Genomic DNA, 8,554 nt, shown 5'->3' with positions numbered 1-8,554 from the left:
TGTATGCCATTTTAAAACCTTTACACCTTGTCCTTTTGCATCATGCCTATGACAAGCCATCTTGCACCATCAGAGAAGCCAATGAGAGCAAATACAGAGAACCACAGTGTAGCATGAATCTTAAAAGTTCTTATTAATAAAATCAAACCCGAGGCCAGTTATTGGAGTCAATGCTGGTAGATCAGAGAGACAGAACAAGCCACAGCTAACCTCACCTGGCCAACTTCTCAGCTGGTCTTGTTTCCTCAGACTGGAAGCTTCTGAGTCCTCATCCAAATGGGTCTCAGCTGAACTGCTGCTAGAAGCCTGAATGCTTAACCAGCCAAATGCTTCTAGTTTCTGGTCCTCATGCCTTTTACACCTTTCTGCTTTCTACCATCACTCCCTGGTATTAAAGGCTCGCTTTCTGGGATTAAAGGAGTGAGTCACCATGCTTGGCTGTATCCTTGAACAGATGGATTTCTGCCTCTGGAATGCTAGGATTAAAGGTGTGTGCTACCACTGCCTATCCTTTATGTTTAATATTGTGGTTGTTCTTTCTCTGACCCCAGATAAGTTTATTAGCATGCACAATATTTTGGGGAACACAATACCACACCACAGCCAGATATTGTGCAGACAATGAGAGACCTTGGAACACTAGATTTTGTATTTGATATCTTGATCAAATACTTCCCTACAGGGCTCATGAAAACCTGTGAAAGAGGACATGGAAAGAGTCTAAAAGCCAGAGAGGGTGGAGGAAACCAAGAAAACAAGGCCTCTAAGTCAGCAGGATCGATGAGTATATGAACTCACGGGGACTGAGACAACATGTACATGGCCCGAAGGGGTCTTTACCAGATGGGATAATAGAGTTAAAAAGTGGACATTTGCCACCACCACCTAGAAGCTGTCTTCAATTGATAACCACTTGAAAATGAAAGTTTAGATTTCTTTAAGGCAGTTTCTCTGGGGAAACAAACTACTCTCAATGGTAGGCCGCATGCCCAGTAGTAGATGGCCAACAGGAAACAAATTCACAGCATCAGTGAAAGCTCCTTGTCTCATAATATTATGTCAGGAATTCTTTTTTATTTATCTCATCTTTATTTTATTTTCCCTCTAGGTTTGTTGTTATTGTTGTTGGTATTGGTGTTGGTGTTGGTGTTGGTGGTGTGTGTGTGTGTGTGTGTGTGTGTGTGTGTGTGTGTGTGTGTGTCTGTGTCTGTGTATCTGTGTCTGTTTGTGTATATGTATATGTGCATCTCATGGTTTTCAATTTAGTGTTTTTATTAGATTCCTGAGTGAATGAGCCTGTCTCTGTGTCTATATATATTTCTTGTACTTTTTCTTGAGATTTTTTTCTTTCTGTTTGCTTACTTTCCTCTATTATGATATATTTGTCTTGGTTTTAGCATATTATATTATATTTTGCTTCATTGTTGTCCCTTAGAAGCCTGCTTGTTTTCTGATGATAGACAGAAAGGGCATGGATCCAGATGTGGTGGGAGGGGACTCGTGGCGGGGTGGATATAATCAATATATGCTATGTGAAAAAACTGTTTTCAATAAAAAAAAATAAAGTCTATAAAAAGAAGATTAAAGTCCTTTAAACAAAAATGCTAAGTATAAATTTAAATACTCTTGGATCCATCTGATGTCCTACAAGAAAAAACATAATAAGCATATACAAGGGGAATTAATCATTTACTTATTAGGTGATATATAACATTTCTTTCTTTCTTTCTAGATCTTGATTAGTAAGTGCAATTATTGGATATGACTTTATTTTATTGAGAAAAACAGTAAAGTTGGTTAATTATAGCCTGGGTTTATGGTACACACCTTTAATCTCAGCCTTCAGGAGGCAGAGACAGAGAGAGCTCTATGAGCTCTAAGCCAGTCTGGTGATTATGGCAAGTTTCAGGCCAACCACAGCTACAGGATTATCCCTGTCCCAAACAACATCAAACAAACAAACATCAATAAATAAATAAACAAAATAAATAAACAAAAATGGTGTTTCAAAATATAACAAAAAGTAAAAGCAGAAAAGAACCAGAAATAGGAGAAACAGATAAAAAAAATATGTAGGGAAAGGAATATATTTTTTGATTAAGAAGACTAATGCATAATGGAAATCCTTTTAGATAAAGGATGAAATATAACTTCGGTTTTATAAAGTAAAAGCTTGTTTGAAAATGACAGTGTGGGCAAGGGATAGGGATAAAATTCCATAATCTTTAAGAAAGTTGATGGAACTGCTGACCTAGTCACAAAAGTTACATGAAAGAGGGAGACTTTTTAAGGTTATGTATGTATTTAAATTGCTAATAATTAAGAAGATATGTAAAGAAAATTCTAAGGTCCAAATTTAACGAAGTCATGTCAGCCTAGAACTTGATGTTCTTTATTTAAAATAAGTCCTTCTTGAAATATTTATTGGTTCTCAGTAACATTTATATTAAAAAAAAAAAAAGAGAGAGGGAGGGAGAAAAATCTGGCTTAAAAGATCAAAGATTTTTTTTTTTAATTTTACCAAGATGACTGCTTGTGTTTTCTGTTGCTTTTGTTAAACTCTTGAAAGAACTGAAGAATCAGAGTCAGCAAAATCCTCTCTTTATGTTAACTTCTTTTCAAAATCACTCAGAAGTCTGGCTACACAGAGAATTATTAATTTGGGTTCCTGTAACATAATTAACAGACCCAAGAGTGGAATATGTGCATATTGCTGAGAGCTAATGGATTGAGTGTAAACTTTGGATAATGTTGTGGAAAAGTTTATAAAACTAAAGATTTGTAGATTTAATATAAGCAGCATAAGCCATTAGTGCTATAGTTTATCAACTATATAATGCACCTGGACCTTTGAGATATAAGATGATGAATAACTCTTGATATTTCTGATTTTTATAATCTTTACCATTAAAATCACACACACACACACACACACACACACACACACACACACACACACACATACACACACACACACACACATGTGTGGGCATGCTATGTAAGTCTTCGTGTATATCTGTTTCCTTTGACAAAATAGGAGGTTTTAGCTGGGCGGTGGTGGTGCATGCCTTTAATTCCAGTACTCGGGAGGCAGAGCCAAGCAGATCTTTGTGAGTTCGAGGCCAGCCTGGTCTACAGAGCGAGATCCAGGAAAGGCACAAAGCTACAAAGAGAAACTCTGTCTCGAAAAACCAAAAAAAAAGGGGGGGGGCACTTTATTTCTGTTTTTGAGGTGCACTTGTTCCTCCTAAATGTCTCTATGTGGTCACCTGCACTGCCCCCTAAACTTGTAATATGTTTAAAATGTTGGTTTTTGTCAATTCAGTATACTTATTAAAAGTCAGATTCCCATAATTATAGTTATCCTGCTGATTCAAAGATTCTAATTGAGCATCCAAAATAAAATAAAACTTCTCACATAAAAAGCTTTTGTATAGCACTGGTGCTAATTATTTCTGGCTTCTTTGTATATTAAATATATTTTCTTTCAGTATATGATACATCTTTAAAAAAAAAACAACTTAAGAAGACACGATAATAGCACTAAAGGCCTTATGAAAAGCCACATCAAGAAATACTACTATGCAAGTTTCCTAAAATATGTACATCTATAAATGGAATTTACATGAAGTTAACATAAAATCGGGGAACACATGTCCAAACTAGATATCAACTACTACCAAGTAAAACCATCGGTAGCAGGAGTGGGTTCCACCATTTTGATTCATTGACCAAAGGGCTCTTGTAGACACCGCTCTAAACCTAGCAGATGATTGCTAAGGCTATTGATTACCTCTGCAACATAACACCTATTGCTGAAGATACCACATGGCTATGTCATCAAACGTGGGTAAATTCAGCCCACTTCAAGGCTGGTGGTTCACTTTTGAGAAGAAGGAAGGCATTTTTTTTCATTCACTTTTACAACATCCTGAAAGAAGTCCTAAAATCTCTAGTTATTGATATCACCCTCTAGTGAGTGAACTTGAGTTCCAGAAGTAACTGTTTTCTAGACAGATCACTGATGACAATCACCAAACAGAGCAATCATCTCATAGTAAACTGGAAAATCCTCTCAAGCAATGAAAATTTCTGAAGCTATATTGCAGCACCAGAACTGAGTTGCCTATCAAGCAGAGCATAGTGAAAAAGTGTGTTTCCACACAGTCTTCTTTGTTGTACCAGGTCTGCATCTTTATCGACAAAGGGATTGTTACTAGCTACCACACTGGTTGAGCACTAAGAGCCTTCAAAACTGAAATCTGAATTTCACAGCTTTCCCAATGTCTTACTTTAATTAGCTCAGTGTACCTGCATGCATAATATTGCACTAATCAAGTCAATATACTCATATGGAATTATGACTATTAGAATATAATATCATATGTCACTAATCTTTACTAAATAACTTCATAGGAAGTGCTAAGGCAGGCAAGATGGTTTTCCTGGTTAAAACTCTTTCCATGCAGTCTGAAAACCTGCATTCACATGTAGATGGAAAGAGAGAAATGGCTACACAAAATTGTAATTTAAATGGCACATGAACATTGTGGCATGCACATTCCTCTGTCCCTCTTACACTCCCACAGACAGACAGACAGACACATACACACACCAAGCACACAAACATATACACACCACCCACCCCCCCCACACACACACGCATGCACACATACACAAAAAGTAGATAAGTCAAATTAAAAGTAGATATTACTATATTGTTAATAGGTAGAACTAATTTGAAATATTAACCATGGTATAGTTCAGATAGATTTGTTTAATTTTTTTTCTGTCCCAAATGTGCTCATAAAGCACCTGTAGCACTGCATGTGTATAATTCAAAAGAGGATTTAACATTTACCTTTTAACTATTAATGCATCACACAGTATTAATTTTAATATTTGCTTTGACTATTTGATTTTAAAAGGTACTGAGTAGTCTTGTTGATTAACAAGTCTAGTTGAATAGTAACTCCAGCAAAACAAGAAAAATGTTATAAGGCAAAAATGAATCCAACAGAAATGATTGTACTTTTCTGCAGAAGGAGGTAAGAATTGGCTGGAGCAAACAGTAAGGATAAGTGAACATTATACCTCCAGTATTTCTGATGGAGCTTTTACGCTGCTGGAGATTATGTCATGGTTAAGCCCCATGATGTTAGTGTCAAAATGGTGCGTCTCCTTCAAAGAATTATGCTTATGAATAAATAATGAGGGAAAACATTTCTTTCTCTACTTTCACACCAGAGAAATGATTTTAGCAAAGTTTTCTTTCAAGTTTTTACTGTTTTAAGCTGAAAGTAAAAGCCCTTTGAAAACAATCTAAACTAATACTTAATCATTAGTGGAGAATTATCTTTTTTAAATACAGAAGGATTGAAAACTTTTACTTACACAATATGAGGAACAAGTCTTGAATTTGTAATTAGCTAACATGTATTTTTTTCCTCAATATCTTTGACACTCACTTAAGAATGCATGAGAGTTTCTCCTGTCGGACTAAGGACAGGTTTGTCCTGGATATATTCCTGGGGTTCAGGGTAGATCATGACCTTCAACAAACAAAAGGATTACTTGTCTGAACTATTAGCATATTTTTCAGGTCAAAGTGTCTCAGAAGAAAATGCAATGTGAGCTGTAGACAAAGTTTCCAAACTTGTTTATTGCACTATAGAGTTGCATTTACTTAAAACAATTAAAAAGTTTCATGTAGAAAAAAAAAATATATATATATATATATATATATATATATATATATATATATATATATATATACTTATAGTAGAACAAGATGGCACCTGACATTTCCTCTGGCAATTTCTGCAGACACACCAAAGTAAATACCGAACCAAAACCAAAACAGTCTAAGTGAATGTGGTCATCATGCTTGCATTCAGGATAGCAAAACTAAACGGTAAAGTAAACGTGCATCGCAGAGGTAAAGCATGCAACAGAACTTGTATTCAATCCCCAGAAATAAACTTAGTACTTTATCCTGAAAACAGTCAAAATGAAGCAAATATGCAAAATGTTCCCCATGTTATTTTTCATCATTGCCAAATAACACAGTTCAGAGAGAGACTTTTTTCCCCTAAGGGAAGCAGCCAGAAAATAACTGTAGGCCTTAATCCTAAAATCTTGTACCAGGTCTAATGTGTTGAATCATAGTACGAGGCAAGTTATACAACACTTATTGCAAGGTTAATGCCTTCATATTGAGATTCTTCAACTGTGTTAGTCAAGGCAGCAAAGAGCCAACCTCTAGAACGCTCCTCCAAATGGTGGTAGTTGAATGAGGACCAACATTTCACACACTAAGGGCAAGCAAGAAATCAGAATCATCTTGTGAGATCAAACATCTAACAGAACTGCACACAGGACAGAACTCACAGACATATCCTTTAGATTTCACCCAACTATGCATAGTGGCCTATTATTGTTGCTGGCTCTGTAGCTGGGACCTTACTGTCTCTGATCCTGCGGGGAGGAGGTGGGCAGAGGCAAAAACAAAGGGCACAGGCTCTGGGAGATTGTAAGCAATCTCATTTATTAAACAAATGACTGAGATATTTATGTTTTTACTTTTTAGTGGGCTCTGCTTCCAGCTGCCGTGGTGTTTCCTGGTTGGCTCTGGGTCGTATGTCAGCAGTGGTCATCTTGGGGGTCTGGTTTCAGGGTCCTCTGGGTCAGGATACTACTGAACATGTCGGGGCTCCTTGTTTGCTTAAGGCATGGCCCAGTGCTTTCAGCCTTACCTGCCTCATATTATGATGAAAGATAATCCTGAACTTTGTTTTCATCCTGTCTAGGTTTAATGTGTGACTAGGGATCACCTGTCCTCCTAATAATATTGTGTAGGCCTCTGTGGTTAAAAGACAGGCATAAAGGAAGTCATATACAAAAGATTGGAATCAATTCCTGATCATTTAATACCAAGGTGACCCCTGAATGTCAACCAGCATGACACAATTTCAGTTAATCACACATGAAATGAAAAGACAATAATCAATAAGAGGGAAATTCAAATAGAGGAAGTAAAAAAAATTCAATGAAGTGGGTAAAACATGGAAAATATTTCAATAATGTAAATAAGAGTCATTATAAATACATTGGTTAATTTTATTTCATTTGAAATAGCTAGAGATACTTGGCAAAAGGGACTCACAATGAAAAAGATATTTCCATAAAAAAGCTGACCTGTTGGCAAGTCTGCTGGTCATTTTTATGATGAATGATTGATGTGGGAAGACCCAGGCCACTGTGGAATGTGCTAACCCTGGTAAGTGACGAAGAGTTATATAAGAAAGCAGGCTGAAAAAGCCATGACAAAAATCATTCCCAATAGCCTCTGCTTCAGTTCCTGTCTCCAGACACCTGCCTTGAGTTCCTACTCTGACTTCCCATGGAGCTGAACTCCAACTATAAGCTGAAATCAGCCCTGTCCTTCCCATGTTGCTTTTGGTTAATTTTATATTCCTGTGATAAAACAGTATAAAAATAGTTTATTTGAGGGTTACACTTTCAGAAGGTTCGAGTTCATGACCATTTGTCAAGAAACATGGCGGCGATCAGGAAAGCATGATGCTAGAGAGTCATAGCTGAGAGCTTACATCTTGATCCACAAGCATCAGACAAAGGGCTACACTGGGAATGGTCTGGACTTTGGAAACATGAAAGCCTGTCCCTATTGACATGTCCACTCCAACAAGGCCACAGGTTCTCTTCCTTTCTTAACAGTCCTACTAATCAGGGACTAAATGTTTGGATACAGTGAGTATATGAGGGGTGTTCTCATTCAAGCTATCACATTTCCCACAGGTCTACAAAAGCTTGTGGTCAAATCATAACACAAAAAGCATTTAGTCTAACTTCCAATGTCTTTTCCATTCACAAGACAGTTTAAAAGTTCAAATTTCAACTTAGCTTCTGAGACTCCTGGCAATCCCTTATTTGTAATCCTCTGTAAAAACAAATTCAAAACACAAATTACATACTTGTAGTATTCAATGGCACAGAATACATATTACCATTCCATTGAGAAGCATGGTATCATACTAAGTCAATACAGGATGATAGAAAGACAAAAATACCCCAGTGGAAACTCCAAAGACAGGAGCTGATACTATTCATCAAAGGGGTAGAAAACCAAGCAAGGACAATAAATATATGAAAGCAACTGAACATAAAACTGGAAGTTCTTTAGATGAAAATATGTGGTGATACTTTGTTCTCCAAAATACTGTGCACCCTAATAAACTTATCTGGAATCAGAGAATAGGACAGCCACTAGAGAGACATAAAGTCCAGAAAATGGTGGCACACACACCTTTAATCCTAGCATTCTGGAGGCAGAGATACATCCATATCTCTGTGAGTTCAAAGCCACACTGGAAACAGCCAGGCATGGTGACACATGCCTTTAAACCCAGGAAGTGATGGCAGGAAACAGAAAGGTATATAAGGCATGAGGACCAGGAACTAGAGCCTGGTTAAGCTTTTAGGCTTTTAGCAGCAGTTCAGCTGAGACCCATTTTGATGAGAACTCAGAGGCTTC

This window comes from Peromyscus maniculatus, chromosome 17 (assembly GCF_049852395.1).
Source record: "Peromyscus maniculatus bairdii isolate BWxNUB_F1_BW_parent chromosome 17, HU_Pman_BW_mat_3.1, whole genome shotgun sequence".
Classification (NCBI taxonomy): domain Eukaryota; kingdom Metazoa; phylum Chordata; class Mammalia; order Rodentia; family Cricetidae; genus Peromyscus; species Peromyscus maniculatus.
Note: the sequence above shows the minus strand (reverse complement) of the source record.